General features: G+C 43.0%; 1 long non-coding RNA gene across 1 annotated transcript in view; it reads right to left on the reverse strand.

Annotated features, from left to right (window-relative positions):
- Positions 1–3,044: 3,044 nt before the first annotated feature.
- Positions 3,045–16,471, reverse strand: part of LOC125484753 — a 43,880-nt gene continuing 30,453 nt past the window's right edge. Inside the window, exon 3 of the long non-coding RNA XR_007263567.1 lies at positions 3,045–3,981. This is a non-coding gene — a long non-coding RNA (uncharacterized LOC125484753). The remainder of the gene's footprint in view (positions 3,982–16,471) is intronic.

Below are 16,471 nucleotides of genomic sequence, written 5' to 3' on the forward strand. Positions count from 1 at the left end.
AGGGATGGGTGATAAATGATGATCAGCGATGCCCTAATCCCCTGAATGAATAAAATAAAAGTCTCCTGCCTTTGCCCCTAACCCTGTACGTTATTTACATAGAAACAACAATTGAATGCTCTCTTGAATGCTTCAAATTGAACCTGTCTTCATCACACTTCCAAATAGTGTAGTCCATAGCCCAGCTACTCACTGTGTAAAAATGATGTTGCTTGACTCACATTTGCTTCTTTTGGAGATCAATTTAAAACTGTCTTTTGGTTCTCAATCTGTTCATGAATGGGAACAGTTACTCCTTACTCTTTCTCTCCAGATCCCTCACTCTTTTGAAAACTAACTTAGCCTTTTAACCTTCTCCTCCCCTAGAAGGACAATGCAAATTTTTCCAACCTTTCCTTCGGAACTGTAAATGTTGCGTCATGAGATCCATTCACAAAAACCCCTTCAGTACTCTATCCAAAACTATTCATATCCTTCTTATAATCTGGTGCCTGGAACTGTATGCAACACTCCAGCTGACATTTAAATAGTATCTTACAAGTTCTTCAGAAACTCCCGGCTCTTGTGCCGATTAGCCTGTTTATGTAATCTAGATTGTTTTATTTATTCACTCATAGGCATTACTAGCTGAGCCAGCATTTATTGCCCATCTCTAGCTGCCCTTAAGAAGATGGTGGTGGTGGTGAGCTGCCTTCTTGAACTGCTACTATCCATGTGCTGTGCATTGACCCACAATGCCCTTAGGAAGGGAACTCCAGGATTTTGAATGAGCGACAGTGAGGGAACAGCGATATATTTCCAAGTCAGGATGGTGAGGGGCTTGTAAAGGCACTTAAAAATGTAGTAGTGTTCCCCTATACCTGCTGCCCTTGTCCTTCTAGGTGGAATTGGTTGTGGGTTTGGAAGGTGCTGTCTGAAGATCTTCAGTGAATTTCTGCTGTATTACTTATAGATGGTACACACTGCTGCTACTGAGCATTAGTGGTGGAGGGAGTGGATAGCTGTGGACATAGTGCCAGTCAAGCGGCTGCTTTGTCCAAGATGATGTCAAGCTTCTTGAGTGTTGTTGGAGTTGCCCCTATCCAGGCAAGTGGGGAGTGTTCATCACATTCCTGACTTGTGCCTTTCTGTATGTTGAGTAGGCTTTAGGGAAGTCAGTAGGGGAGTTACTTGTTGCAGTTGTCCTAGCCTTTGATCTGCTCTTGTAGTCACTGTGTATATGTGCCAAATCCATTGATTTTCTGCTCAATGATGACCTCCAGGAGTGGGGTATTCAGTTATACCACTGAATGTCAAAGGGAAGTTGTCTCTTAGTGGAGATGGTCGTTACCTGGCACTTGTGGAACAAATTTTTCTTGTCATTTTTCAGTCCAAGCTTGGATATTGTCCAACTATTGCTGCACGGATATGGATTGCTTCAGTACCTGAGGATTTGTGCATGGTTCTGAACATTGCATAACCATCCCCACTGCTGACCTTATAATATAGAGGGAAGGTCTTTGATGAAGTAGCTGAAGATAATTTGGCCAAGGGCACTAATCTGAGAAACTCCTGCAGAGATGACCTGGAGCGGAGATGATTGACCTTCAGTGGAGCACAAGTGTCTTCCTTTTCACCAAGTATAATCCAAACCTACAGAGAATTTTCCCCCAAATCCCATCAATTCCAGCTTTCTCAGGGCTCTTTGATGGCACACTCGGTCAAATGCAGCCTTGATATCAAGGTCTGTCACTCTCCCCTCACCTCTGGAATTCAGCTCGTGCCCATGTTTGAACCAAGGCTGTAATGAGGTCAGGAGCTGAGTGGTCCTGGCGGAACCCAAACTGGGCGTCGCTAAGCAAGTGCTGCTTGATAGCACAGTTAATTACACCTTCCATCACTTTACTGATGATTGATACTTTCCAATTTTCCACTTTTCAGGTTATAACCATATTGGAATATTATGGTTATTATATTGGAATAAGCTATAGATGAAGCAATTTCTGGAGCACAGGACTTCAGTGCTATTGCTGAAATTTTGTCAAGGCCTTTGTAGTGTTCAGTGCCTCTAACCATTTGTTGATATCATGTGGAGTGAATCAAATTGGCTGAAGTCTAGTATCTGTGATGTTGGGGATGTTTGGAAGAGGCCAACATGTCAAGAGGCCATCATTTACTCAACACTTCTGGCTGATGATTGCTGCAAATGCTTCAGCATTACTTTTTGCACTGATGTCTGGGGCTTTTCCACCATTGATTTCTTCTGGATTAGTGATTGAATTCCTCTGCCTTGACTTAAAATTTTCAATTGCTTTGTGAGACAAGAATCTCACTGCTGTAGTAGGAATGCACTTTGATGTAATAATTTCAATTTAATCTTTCTAGTCTCAGTCAGATACATCACTGTGGGATATGAAAGGTAAACTTGCAGCTAATAACAGTAAAAGCTCTTGTATAGTTTATTACATCAGTCAATCCAAGAGAGATTAAGATGGACCTGACAGTAGAGGAAGTTGCTAAAAAAGATGTGAAGGCATTTTTTTTGGGGGGGGGGGGGGGGAGCAGGAGAAAACTATTTAACAAACAGTTGGGATAACACCTCAGGAGAATTGCATTGCATGTTAAAAAAAAACATTTTCGCATGGAAATAGTAAAATGAAGGAGAAAGGAGGACACTTGAGGACAGAACAACAGCTGATGTAGCTCTGATATTCAGAGAAAAAAAAAACAACAAATCCAAGGAAATATTTAAGGAAGTAATTAGCCATAGGCAATGATACATGATGGGTATCTATGTCCACTGAAGAGAGATGATTGATTGATTGATTGAGATTGGTTTCAATATAGATTGAGAGCTAACCTGCAAAACAAAAACCAGCCTAATGTTGGTGGCTCATCAGATATCAGAATGTCACCAAAAAGTCAGGGGAAAGATTTAAAAATCAGTGACTTTAGAAGTTTTCAGCATGGATTTCAAAAAAAGGCAGCTCTACATAACAAAACTATCTGAACAAGACAAGGATAACTCATCAGGAATAGGCACAGACTTTCACAAGGCTTCTAATAAGAAGATATAGTACAGCATGGTCAGATGGATTTTTATTTGCCTTGTGGTGGGGTGGTCTTTAGTACATGTGAGGGAGTAAAAGGTACCTTTTACAGGCAGTCCCAGGGTTGAGAACAGGCTCTGCTCTGGAGTCCATTCGCAAGTCAGCTTGTTTGCAAGGGAGAACACAATGCACGAGAGAACACAATGCACAACAATGGAAGGAAACAATTCACAACTACAGGAAAGGTTCATATATGGGGTCTTTAAATTTTAAAACCATGTACGGAGATCGCAGTCATAAGTATGAGTGTTTGTAAGTTGGACATTAGTAAATCAGGGACCTCCTGTTAACAGGGTAAGGTATTTAAATACGTTGAGTATATTAACACAATTTAATGCAGCAATCAGTGAACAAGTTTGCCATGCTGTATGCAGCTCATCAGGGTGCAGAGAACAGCCAAGAGTCATAAAGTATTGAAACTGATGTGTGGGAGAGGGTTTAAATAGGAAAACACATTTGCTGTTGCCATGTTTATGGGAATAGCTTGTATTCATAGCACTTGTCTTTGAAACATAGCGATCTTTGATTCACATGGATCAGCACTTCCACGCTTCCACAGCATGTGCAGAGTTATCTTAAACCTTTACTGAGAAACACCAGTATAAATGACATTAACACCAAGAGCAGTAACCCAGCTGTCTTCTCAACTGCATGGTGCTTGACAAAGCAGAACAGTCCCTTTCAAAAGGAGGCAAGATCCCAAGTCAGGGATTACAACAGAGGATTTGCGCTCAACCCAACACGTCTGTGTACCAGTGCTTCAAGGCTCGTATGGAACGTCACTGCTGACATCTGCAGCTTCCTGGAATGAGACCTTCTGCCAACAGTCAGTAAGTTGCTTATCCCCTGCCCCATTTCAGATCACTGTCTGGAGGTTCTGTGCCTCCTCATCCTGCAAGAAGCAAAAACAGAGTCACAGTGTTGTACAGCATGAAAACAGACCCTTCAGTCCAACTCATCAATGCCAGCCAGATATCCCAAATTAATCTAGTGCCATTACTGTGGTCATGGTGAGGGCTTGTGTGTGCGAGAAATCCATTGAGCAGCGGGGTGTAATGGCCATATACATGGAGGGTGACTGAGGCCTGGGTGTGAGAGCAATAGGATTGATGTGAGTGCTGGTTGGTAAGAGATGGATGCAAGGTGACTGGGCAGAGGAGACAGTTCAGACGCAATTCTTGTTCTGCGCTGTGATGAACTATTGCAAAAATAAGCATGTACAGTTTGACACCTGAAATTACTATATCACTTTCCTTTCCGAAGTCATAAAACCTGAAGGGGTTCAGAAAAGATTTAATAATGTTGCCAGGATTGAGGGGTTGGGGGTTTGAGCTATAGGGTGAAGCTGAGATATTTTCCCTGAAGTATAGGAGGCGGAGGGGTGACCTATTGGAGGTTAATAAAATCATGAGGGGCATGGATAAGGTGAGTAGCCAATGTCTTTTCCCCAGGGCAGGGGAGCCCAAAACTACAGGGCATAAATTTAAGGTGAGAGGGGAGAAAGGTTTAAAAAAAGAAAGGGACCCAAGGGGCAACTTTTTCACTCAAAGGGTGGTGCGTGTACAGGAGAAGTTGTGGAGGCTGGTACTATTACAAAATTTAAAAGGCATTGGACAGGTATGTGAATAGGAAGGGTTTAGAGGCTTATGGGCTAAATGGGACAAGATTAATTTAGGATATCTGGTCAGCACGGACAAGCTGGACCGTAGAGTCTGTTTCCATGCTGTACATCTCCATGACTATGATTCTATGCGGGTACCCATAGCTGCTCATTTTACTTGGAGAATGAACAATTTAAAAAGGGAAAATTGTTCAAAGTGAAAAGGAGCTCAGTTGGGGGTGGGGTGGTGGTGGGGGTTGCGGGGGGCGGTGGGGGTGTCGATGGGTGTGGGTGTATGAGAAATAGATGGGAACTGTTCAGGCCTCCTACCCAGGAAGGAGCAGAGAAAACTCAAAACATCCTGATGGGAAATGGGTGTCCAGATCTCCAAAAGGCATAATCTCTTTAAGATGGCATTCTGACCTGCAACACATTAGTCTCAGAGGTCTCCATCTTGTTCTCTGCAAATTCTGTTGGAGGGCAGCAATTCTGCCAATAGCCAGTCAGTTTGATAGTCAGCCAGTTGTTTCTATGATATAATTGTTATCTCAGTAAGCATTAAAAAAAGTGAAAAAATGTGAAATGTGAAATGTGAAATGCCATTTAAGTGTTAAAGACCCAAACTGTATTTGTAAATATGAAGTGTCATATGATTGTACATAGCATGTTATTAATAAATTCAAACCTGACTCTCTCTCATATGTCAGATGATCTAATATACACAGCAAGTTCAGGATTTTAAATGACCATAGGGATGGGTCTGCTGCCCAAGTAATAAGTGGGTTAGCGAACAGAAGGGGAAGTAAACAGCATTTTGACCTGAATCAACATCCATTGCCATGGCTGCTAGCGATGCAGTTTAAAAAATTTTCAAATTTCAAAAATGGGCTGGGCTAACGGAAAATTGGGGACCAAGCATAAGGGGAGGAAAATGGCTAATTAGAAAGCAATGAATTACTGGTCAGTGTTTTGTCTTAACTTTTTTTTGCATCAAATAAAATGGTTCCACTGCTGCTACCCTATTCCTGCAAAGTTGGTTTCAGAGAAATCCGAACAGCTGGGCATCCCTCTGAAAAAGGAGGTCAGCAGGTGAGTTTGTAATGAACTCCCTAATGAGCTGAATCCTCCCAATTAAAATGGCAGGCATTTTCCTGCTCACCCCAAAAACGAACAGCAGAGTTGGTAACAGATGTGGCAGACAGGCTGCTAGGAATGATTTCTTTGCAACCCACTTCTGCCCCCTCCCACTTCATTCTGGAAAAGATCCCACCCTAGATTTTTCCTTTCTTCAGCTTTGCCCTTACTATTGCTCCACATCAAGCAGGTATGTGACAGAGATAGTAGGAACTGCAGATGCTGGAGAATCTTAGATAACAAGGTGTAGAGCTTCATGAACACAGCAGGCCAAGCAGCATCATAGGAGCAGGAAGGCTGACGTTTTGGGCCTAGACCCTTCATCAGAAATGGGGGAGGGGAAGGGGGTTCTGAAATAAATAGGGAGAGGGGGGAGGCAGATAGAAGATGGATAGAGGAGAAGATAAGTGGAGAGGAAACAGACAGTTCAAAGAGGTGGGGATGGAGCCAGTAAAGGTGAGTGTAGATGGGGAGGTAGGGAGGAGATAGGTCAGTCCAGGAGGACGGACAGGTCAAGGGGGCGGGATGAGGTTAGTAGGTAGGAAATGGGGGTGTGGCTTGAAGTGGGAGGAGGGGATAGGTGGGAGGAAGAACAGGTTAGGGAGGCAGGGACGAGCTGGGCTGGTTTTGGGATACGGTAGGGGGAGGGGAGATTTTGAATCTTGTGAAATCCACATTGACACCATTGGGCTGCAGGGCTCCCAAGCGGAATAGGAGTTGCTGTTCCTGCAACCTTCGGGTGGCATCGTTGTGGCACTGCAGGAGGCCCAGGATGGACATGTCGTCTGAGGAATGGGAGGGGGAGTTGAAATGGTTCGCGACTGGGAGGTGCAGTTGTTTATTGCGAACCGAGTGTAGGTGTTCTGCAAAGCGGTCACCAAGCCTCCGCTTGGTTTCCCCGATGTAGGGGAGGCCACAACGGGTACAGCGGATGCAGTATACCACATTAGCAGATGTGCAGGTGAACATCTGCTTGATGTGGAAAGTCTTCTTGGGGCCTGGGATGGGGGTGAGGAAGGAGGTGTGGGGGCAGGTGTAGCACTTCCTGCGGTTGCAGGGAAAAGTGCTGGGTGTGGTGGGGCTGGAGGGGAGTGTGGAGCGGACAAGGGAGTCACGGAGAGAGTTGTCCCTCCGGAAAGCAGATAAGGGCGGGGAGGGAAAAACGTCTTTGGTGGTGGTGTGGCGCACTGTCCTTTTACAGGTGAGCTTTAGGTGTTTTTTTTCCTCATCAAGTGAAAGACATCTGGGAAGGTTCTAGATTAAGACTCCAGTCAACCTTTAAAATAGGTGCACCTTCTGCACCGATTAGAAGCCAAACCAGTGTGAGCATGTGATGTCCACATCTGCTAACATGTTACCATTCCCTTCTTTGTGACTAGGAAGAATTTGTCTAACATGATTGAGGTAATCCACTCAGTCATCTAACAAGACCAAGCTAGTGTCTTAAGCAAGATGTAATTTGTTGCATGATAAGAATCAGGTACAAAATTAGTAAGATAAATGTTCTCACTAAGACCATGAGGAGACCAGATGATCCATCTGTCTCTTTCAAAATCCAGAGCTGTTCTGCTGTTCCCCATCTGAGTCCTTATGACATGAGCAAATTGCATGGAGTTGAATGTAATCTTCAAACACTAACCCTTTCAGAATCATTCCATTATACAATGACCACAAAACTCTGCCTTATGTATGAATATTCTGACTGTGTTTGGTGTGTTTTTGACTGTTGAAGACTGGAAGATTGTTCACTAAATTTTCACTTTAATTATTTGCAGAATATGGTTGAGGAGGATCAGTTAGAAACTCCATTCCTAAGGTCCCATAGTTGTGGTGGAACCCAACATCTTCAGAGACACTGATAATACTATCTATTAGCAGAACATGTATTAACTTTTCCTGCTACACTTGAAATTAAAACCTAACAGTTAAGAACAGGTTGTTGACTTCACAAAGCACTAATATTTTCATCTCAAGTTGTGCCACTGTGAATGATTGAAACCGATATGGAGATCATTCTATTGAATGCAAGGAAAGATAACATTGGCATTGACCTAAATTTGCAACTTCACATGATTTGGTTCCATCTCCCCTCCCAACAGGGACATCAAACAAAAAAAGGCCTCCTTTAAAGACAGCAGCATGACTGAAATCTCAGCTACAGTAAAAACTTATGAATCAGTGTGGAACGTAGATGTCCTGAAAAGAACCGTTACTAATTAAATCTAAAGACTGACAGAACTCCACCCAGCCTGACTGAATTATTAAACTCTACAATACTTGCAACCAATGACACCATACAATTAGTCATGAGAATTCATTATCTACAAGCATAAAGAGATTGATGTTAAAGATATCATCCAATTCCTTCTACTACTTGTCATGTTATATCTTTGTGGCCTTTAAATCCAACACCTCAACCCTGGCTCAAAATTAACCCCACCAACTTTTTTGCAACTTCTCAGCTGGACCACCAGGTGGAGCATTCATGGAGGCGGAAGAGTGAGGACATCTCAAATCCTCCACTTGTAAAGAAACGTGGAGAAACCCTGCCAGGGAAATGATGGCTGACTCGTGTGAGAAAAAACAACTGAGAGGTTTTTGGCTTTCTTCACAGAACTACCACACGGCCACTGTTCAAACAGAGCACTCCTGTAACAGACACAGAGTGCTGGAGAGTCTCAGCAGGTCTGTGCAGAGAAAAACAGAGTTAATGCTTAGAGTCTGATATCACTTATTCTGAAGAAGAGTCATACCAGATTTGAAATGTTAACTGAGTTTCTCTCTACAGATGCTGCAGACCTGCTGGGATTCTCCAGCATCTTGTTTGGTTCAGACTTCCAACATCTACAGTATTTTGCCTTTATACAACCATTGTAACACACTATTTAGTTCATTTCCTTAGTAAATTCATGATTACATTCAATGTGATATAGGTATAAAAAAATCAAAACACCAAACATTGTACAAATGCCCCATTGTGTGATAATTCTCAAAAAAATAGTCACTGGAGGAGCAGTACGTGATTTCTTTGTGTTGCACTGGTATCAACTTATTGTCATACCCCTTGGTAGAAGTATAATGTAGCTGAGGTTGTGAAAAGTAATGAGATAGCAGTTTATGTATAATAGACTATGCACACCTCAGGCCAAAATTCTCAAGATGTGGTCAGAGGTATTAATCTTCCAGACTTGATTATATATCGGTTGACACATTTGTCCACATCAGCAGCTGCAGCAGGCAGAAGTGTATTGCCTAGCAAATGCAGTGTGAATGTTCGAAAAGCACATCCTGGGTTGTGAGGCTCACTATAAAATTTCCCTGATACATCGGGCATACAGCTATCAACTCAACTTCCAATATATGGCCCACACCTAATGCATTTCAGAGGAACTGGTGTCAGATTGTTCCAAATTGCTGACTGCTTTTCCGTCATTAATTTGAAGGTTGTTTCTTTGATCCCTTGTAAAATCATTAGAATCCCTACAGTGCAGAAAGAGGCCATTCATTCTGTCAAGTCTGCATCGACCCTCCAAACAGCATCCCACCCAGACCCAGCCCTTTGCCCTGTCCCTGTAAGCCTACATTTTTCATAGCTAATCCACCTAGCCAGCACATTGTGGACCGTAGAAGGAAACCCACGCAGGCACGGGGAGAATATGCAAACTCCACACAGACAGTCATCCAAGGCTGGAATCGAACTCTGGTTCCTGGGGCTGTGAGGTAGCAGTGCTAACCACTGTGCCACCATGCCACCCAATGCACACTGGGAAACTGAAAAACAGTTAACATTTCAAGTCTGGTACGACTCTTCAGAAGAAGTCATACTGGACTGTGCACACTTGTTTCCTTTGCTCTACAATTGATGGCCATTCCTTCAGGGTGGCTCAGCTTCAAGCCTTGGAATTCCCTTCCCACTGCCTCTTTAGTAATTTTTCCTCCTACAATGATCACCCAAAACTCTTTGGCCATGCTTTTGAGTAGCTGTAAAGATCTAGTTATGTGGCTCAGTACCAAATGTTGTTTGATACTGCAAATTTGAAGTCCCTTAGGGTAATAAAATGTGTTTAAAAAATGCAATTTAGGAATCATAGAATCCCTACAGTGTGGAAACAGGCCCTTTGGCCCAACAAGTCCACACTGACCCTTGGAGCATCCCACCCAGGCCCAGACCCATCCCCCTATAACCCACCTAATCTACAGGCCCCTGAACACTACAGGCAATTTAGCATGGCCAATCCACCTAGCCTGCACATCTTTGGACTGTGGGAGGAAAATGAGCACCTGCAGGAAACCCATGCAGACATGGGGAGAATGTGCAAACTCCAAACAGACAGTTGCCTGAGGTGGAATTGAACCCAGGTCCCTGGTGCTGTGAGGTAGCAATGCTAACCACTGAGCCACCGTGCTGCCCCAATAATCTGGAAAACATACTTTGGCATTATAAGTAAGTATTTACAATGTGATTTTTCCCCCCATTTTTCTGTTGTAGAGGTTTTCATCATCACTGCGTACGACATTCTTTGGAGAACCCACCCAAGAGCAGTCCCATTAAAATCAATGATCCTCAGTGCTAGATCCAGATATTGACGTTACGCATTGATCCACTGCCTTGGTGCAGATGTGGAGAGCTGGGATGTGACCATCTTGGCATTTTCATATCTCTGGTGATTTCTACTTTGGGCTCAAGTGATATTATAGATGCACTCAAGAGAAAGCTGAACCTAAAAAGGAAGGATGTTATGCCTGAATGACGTAGAGCATTGATGAGAACACATAAAATATTGTGTATATTTTGGTCTGGTAGGAACATAAGAATAGAGGAGCAGAGTAGGCCATTGAGCCCATCAAGTCTGCTTCACCATTTAAGAAAATCCCCATCGAATACTCCAATAACATTTATTCACACTATCCTCAGAATTCCTAATGCTACTGGTAATCAATCTTTACCTTAAACATACTCAAAGACTGAAATTCCATAAGGCTGTGAGCTAGAGAATCCAAAAAAAAAGGTTCACAACCCTCCGAGTAAAAATATTTCTCCTCATCTCAGTCCTAATTTACATTGGGAAGTGTAGGACCAGGAGTACAATCAGGGGAAATAGCTTACCTGCTATGCCCTGTCTATCCATTTATGTATCTTGTAAGTTCTAAGGTTTTGGAGTAGATCTGTAGCTCAGGTTGTGGGTGTTGTGGTTGGTTGGCTCGCCGAGCTGGTTTGTTGTTCCGCAGACGTTTCATTACCATGCTTGGTAACATCCTCAGTGCAGCCTCTGATGAAGCATCAGTGTGTTTTCCCGCCTGGTTTTTAAATCCTGGGGTCCGTTGCGATGGATTGCCTCACTTCCGGGTTTCCTCCGTAGTGGAATGTATATGGGGTCGAGTTCAATGTGTTTATTAATAGCATGCTTCGTGGAGTGCCATGCTTCCAGGAATTCTAGTGCTTGTCTCTGCCTAGCCTGTCCCAGGATCTTGGTGATGTCCCAGTTGAAGTCATGGTTCTCCTTGTCCATGTGAATTGAGATGACTGAGTATTGGTCGTGTCTTTTTGGAACCAGTTGGTGTTCATATATTCTTGTTGTTAGTTTCCTTCCTGTTTGTCCGATGTAGTGTTTCTCGCAGTCTCTGCAGGGGATCCTGTAGATGACATTGGTCCTGTCCATGGCGGGGAGTGGGTCTTTAGTTCAGGTGAGCACTTGTCGTAGAGTTGATGTGGACTTGTGTGCCACTCTGATGCCCAGCGGTCGTAGGAGTCTTGTGGCGAGTTCTGACGTGTTCCTGATGTAGGGTAGTGTGATGAGTGTGTCGGGGCGTGTAGAATCTTTCTGATGCTGTTCCTGTAGGCATCTCCTGACCCAGTTCTTTGGATATCCATTATCCTTGAACACTTGGAAGAGGTATTCCTCCTCCTCTTGGCGTAGTTCCACGTTGCTGCAGTGTGTTGTTGCCCCTTTAAAAATAGTGTTCGCACGCAGCTTCGTTTGTGTGTGCTGGGATGGTTACTGTGTGTGTGGCTTTTCGGTGTACTTTCGTTTGCAGTTCCCCATTTGTCTTGCGCTCTACCATGACGTCCAGGAATGGGAGTTGTTTGTTCTTCTCCTCCTCTCTGGTGAATTTTATTCCGGTGAGGGTGTTGTTTATGAGTCCATCACAACTGACCCCAGAGTTTATTAACCAGGCGGGAAAACACACCAACGCTTCATCAGAGGCTGCACTGAGGATGTTACCAAGCACGGTAACGAAACGTCTGCGGAACAACAAACCAGCTTGGCAAGCCAACCTACCTCAACATCTTGTAAGTTGTTGAAAATTTTGTAATTGGTTCAATATCTACCCAATGTGGTAAATTGCTCAGGTATGTCCTGTACACAAAAAGCAGGACAAATCTAACCCAACCAATTACTGCCCCAGTCTACTGTCGATCATCAGTAAAGTGATGGAAGGTGTCATCATCAGTGCTATCAAGCAGTATCTGCTCAGCGACGCCCAGTTTGGGGTTCATCAGTTCCTGACTTCATTACAGCCTTGGTTCAAACAAAGCCTTAGATAACAGAGCTTAACTTGAGGGGCGAGAGTAACAGTCCTTGACATCAAGGCTGCATTCAACCAAGTGTGCTATCAAAAAGCCCTAGCAAAACTGGAATCAATGGTTATCAGGGGCAAACTGTTCGCTGGTTGGAGTAAATCTGGCACTTAGGAAGATGGTTGCAATTATTGGAGATCAGTCATTCCTGCTGCAACATTTCTCTGCAGGAGTTGGTTGCTCAGGGTGGTGTCCTAGGCCCATCTGTCTTCAGTTGTTTCAATAACCTTCCCTTCATCATCTTGGTCAGAAATGGGATTGTTCGCTGATGATTGCAAAATGTTCAGCATTATTCACAATTCCTCAGACACTGAAGCAATCCATGCAACAAAATCTGGACAATATCCAGGCTTGGGCTGACAAGTGACAAGTAACATTTACCCCACGCAAATGCCAGAAAATAACCATCACCAATAAAGGTACACTCTAACTTTGACATTCAATGGTATTATTGTCACTGAATACCCAACTCCTGGAGGTCACCGTCGACCAGAAACTCAATGGATTTGTTACATAAACACAGTGACAACAAGAGCAGGTCAGAGACTAGGAATACTGTGTCAAATAACTCACCACCTGACTCCCAAATCCTATCCACCATCAACAAGGCACAAGCAGGAGTGTGATGGAACACACCCCACTTGCCAGGATATGGGCAGCTCCATCAACACTCAAAAAACTTGATACCATACAGGATAAAAGCAGTCTGTTTGATTGGGACCACATCGACAAGCATTCACTCTTCAGCATTGTAGGTCTACCTACACCCCAGGAATGTCAGTGGTTCAAGGATGAAGATCACTATTACTTTTTCCCAGGAAAATGAGGGTGGGTAATAAATATTGGCCTAGCCAATGACAATTACATTCTGCAAATAAATTGTCAAATTAATGCAGCAAACCATTCCTGAAAAAGGCAAGACAGGGTTTCTAATAACTGTTTAGTACCAATTGAGACACACCACCTCCTCAAGATTCTGCCCAACTCGGGACAAGGGAGCAGCATATTTCTTCATCCTGAAGTTTAGTTGTATTCAGAATTTTCTGAAAGAAAGATTTCAGATATTGGGTGCTTTAAAAGACTGCTTCATGCCTCAAAGCGCTTTACAGCTCTTGATGAGTTTTAATGTATAGTCACTGTTGTAATGTAGAGAATGCACACTACCACGTTGCAATTTATGTTTTTAATGACCAGATCTGTTTTGGAGATCCAGTGGACTGTGCCTGTGAGTCATTAAACATTCAAGTTTGAGATCAATCGATTCTTGAAATGTAAGGGAATCAAGTGAGTGGTGGATGTGGGTACAGTTACAACATATAAAAGACGTTTGGATAAGTACATGAATAAGAATGGGTTTGGAGGGATACGGGCCAAGTACAGGCAGGAGGGACTAGTTTAGTTTGGGATTATGGTCAGCATGGATTGGTTGCACCGAAGGGTCTGTTTCCAAGCTGTATAAGTGTAATGACTAAGTGATTTAGGGATCAAGTGCAGAAGTGGTGTTGAGAGTGAAGATCAGCCATGACCACATTGAAGGCAGCAATATATTTCATGAACCATGTAATCAGCTCCTGCACATTTTGTATGTTTTTAAGTATGCTTATTTGCCTGGTAAAGAGATTGCAAAATGGCAGGAAATGGAATAAGTATAATTTCTGGGCACTACTTTATGCAGGAGTTTGTGGCCTCCCACATAAATTGTGTTGAAGCTTCAAGTTATATTTCATTTTAATAACTTAGATGGCGAGACAGAAAATAGTATCCAAATTTGCCAATAAAATTAAAAGATGGGGGAGGTTGTAATAAGTGTCAGTGGAGATATAAAACTACAAAAAAGATATTAACAGATTAATCAAACAGGCAAAACAATTGCAAATATATTTCATGCTGCCAAGGGTGGGACATCTCACATAGATCCAACAGGGTAATTTCTAGAACTGGTGAATATAGTCAGAAATAGCCCAGAGAGACGTAGGGGTCCAGGTGCACAGATCGTTAAAATGTCAATGTCAAATACAGAACAGAATCAAAATGGTTAATGAAACAGTGGTCTTTCTGTACAGGGGACTGTACAGAGGCAGATATCTGTTATGATTCAGATATACAAATTCATGGTTAAACCACTCATGGAATTACTGAGAACAGTTTGGGGCACTGCACCTTATAGCCAGACATATTGTACTTGGAGTGTGGAGACCCTAGCCCTAACCAGAGTGATATCTCAGATTCAGTCAGCATAGAAACAGCCCACCATGTCTATGCTGACTAACAATTAAACATCTCATTTGCCTGCACTTGGTCCATAGCCTACAATGCCCTTGTATTTTTCATGTTCATCCAGATGCTTAAATATTGCAGGAGAACCTGCCTCCACCTCCCTCTCAGGCAGCACATTCCATATTTCTACTACCTTCTGAATGGAATTTTTTCTATGACCCCCTCTGAAAGACTTACTCCTCACCTTAAGTTTATGCCCTCTGGTCTTAGGCACATCTGCCATGGGGAAAAGGTTCTTACAATCCACTTTGTCTATGCCTCGCAATTTTGTATACACCAATCAGACCAACAAGCCTGCCCCCTCCCCTCCTCTGCATCCAAAGAGGACAAACCCAGCCTATCCAGTCTCTCCTCATAACAGAATTTTCATCCCAATGTCCTGGCGAATCTCCTCTGCACCCTCTCTAGTGCAATCACATCCTTCCTATAGTGTGGCAACCAAAGCTGCACAAAGGTATTCCATCTGTGGCCTAACAAATTTATTAAGCCATAACAAGGCTTCCTTGCTCCAAAATTCTATACCCCAGCTAATGAAGGTAAGTATCCCATATGCCTTCTTCACCACCTTGTCCACCTCTGCTGACACCTTCAGGGACCTATGAACTCGTACATAGAGCTTTTCCACCAGTTCCTATTCTTGCTCCCAATTTACAGCATCTTCAGTTCTTTCAGTTTTTATTGTACATGTCCTTCCCTTATTAGACCTCGTAAATGCCTCACCTTGCACTTGACAGGATTAAATTCCATCTGCCATGTTGACTTCAAGGGTGAGGAGAGATTACAATAGCCATATCCCCTGGAATTCAGAAACATGATGTTTCAGGGATGACTTGATCAAAGGTTAAGGTATTCAGGGAAACAGCTAGTGTAGTTAGAGGAATGTTGTGGATGTATGAGTAAAACCATCTAGAAATTAGAATTAAAACTTTTAGGAATAAATTAGGAAACATTTCTGCACACACAGGCTACAGAAAGTACAGCATTTATTATCACTGGACTATCAATCCAGAGACCCAGATCATGTTCTGGGGACCTAGGTATGAATTCCATCATGGCAGATGGTGGAATTCAGAATTCAATAAAAAAAAAATCCAGAATTTATGTCTAATTATGACCATGAAACCATTTTTGTGGAAAATCTCATCTGATTCACTAATGTCTTTAAGGGAAGGAAACTGCCCTCCTTACCTGGTCTGGCTTACATGTGACACCAGTGGTTGATTCCTCAATGTCCTCTGGGCAATTAGGGATGGGCAATAAATGACATGTACATCTTGTGATTAAAAAAGTACAAATTGCAGTTAGATCAACTGATGATGTAAAATCTGAGATTGATAGATTATTATTAACCAACGATATTGAAGAATATGCTACAAAACCTTTGTGTTGCAGATCAGTCGCAATCTGATTTACCATTCAATGATCTCAAAGTTCTGGATGGTCTCTTCCTTTTCCTATGTTCCAATGTACAAGAGGGATTAGATTGTCCAAATTGCATACACGGAGGGCTAGATATGGATGCGGTTACAAATGGATGAGATACTGTAAAGGACTCTCACCAACTTCTACAGATGCACCATTGAAAGCATATTGTCTGGGTGCATAATGGCCTGGTACAGCAACTGCTCTGCCCAGGACAGTGAGAAACTACAGAAGGTGGTGTGCACAGCCCAGACCATCACAGAAACCAACTTCCCATCCATGGACTCCATTTATACTTCTCACTGCTGAGGAAAGGCTGCCAAAGATCCATCCCACCCCATTAATGCTCTCTTCCATCAGGCAGAAGAT

This window comes from Rhincodon typus, chromosome 13 (genome assembly GCF_021869965.1).
Source record: "Rhincodon typus isolate 14 chromosome 13, sRhiTyp1.1, whole genome shotgun sequence".
Classification (NCBI taxonomy): domain Eukaryota; kingdom Metazoa; phylum Chordata; class Chondrichthyes; order Orectolobiformes; family Rhincodontidae; genus Rhincodon; species Rhincodon typus.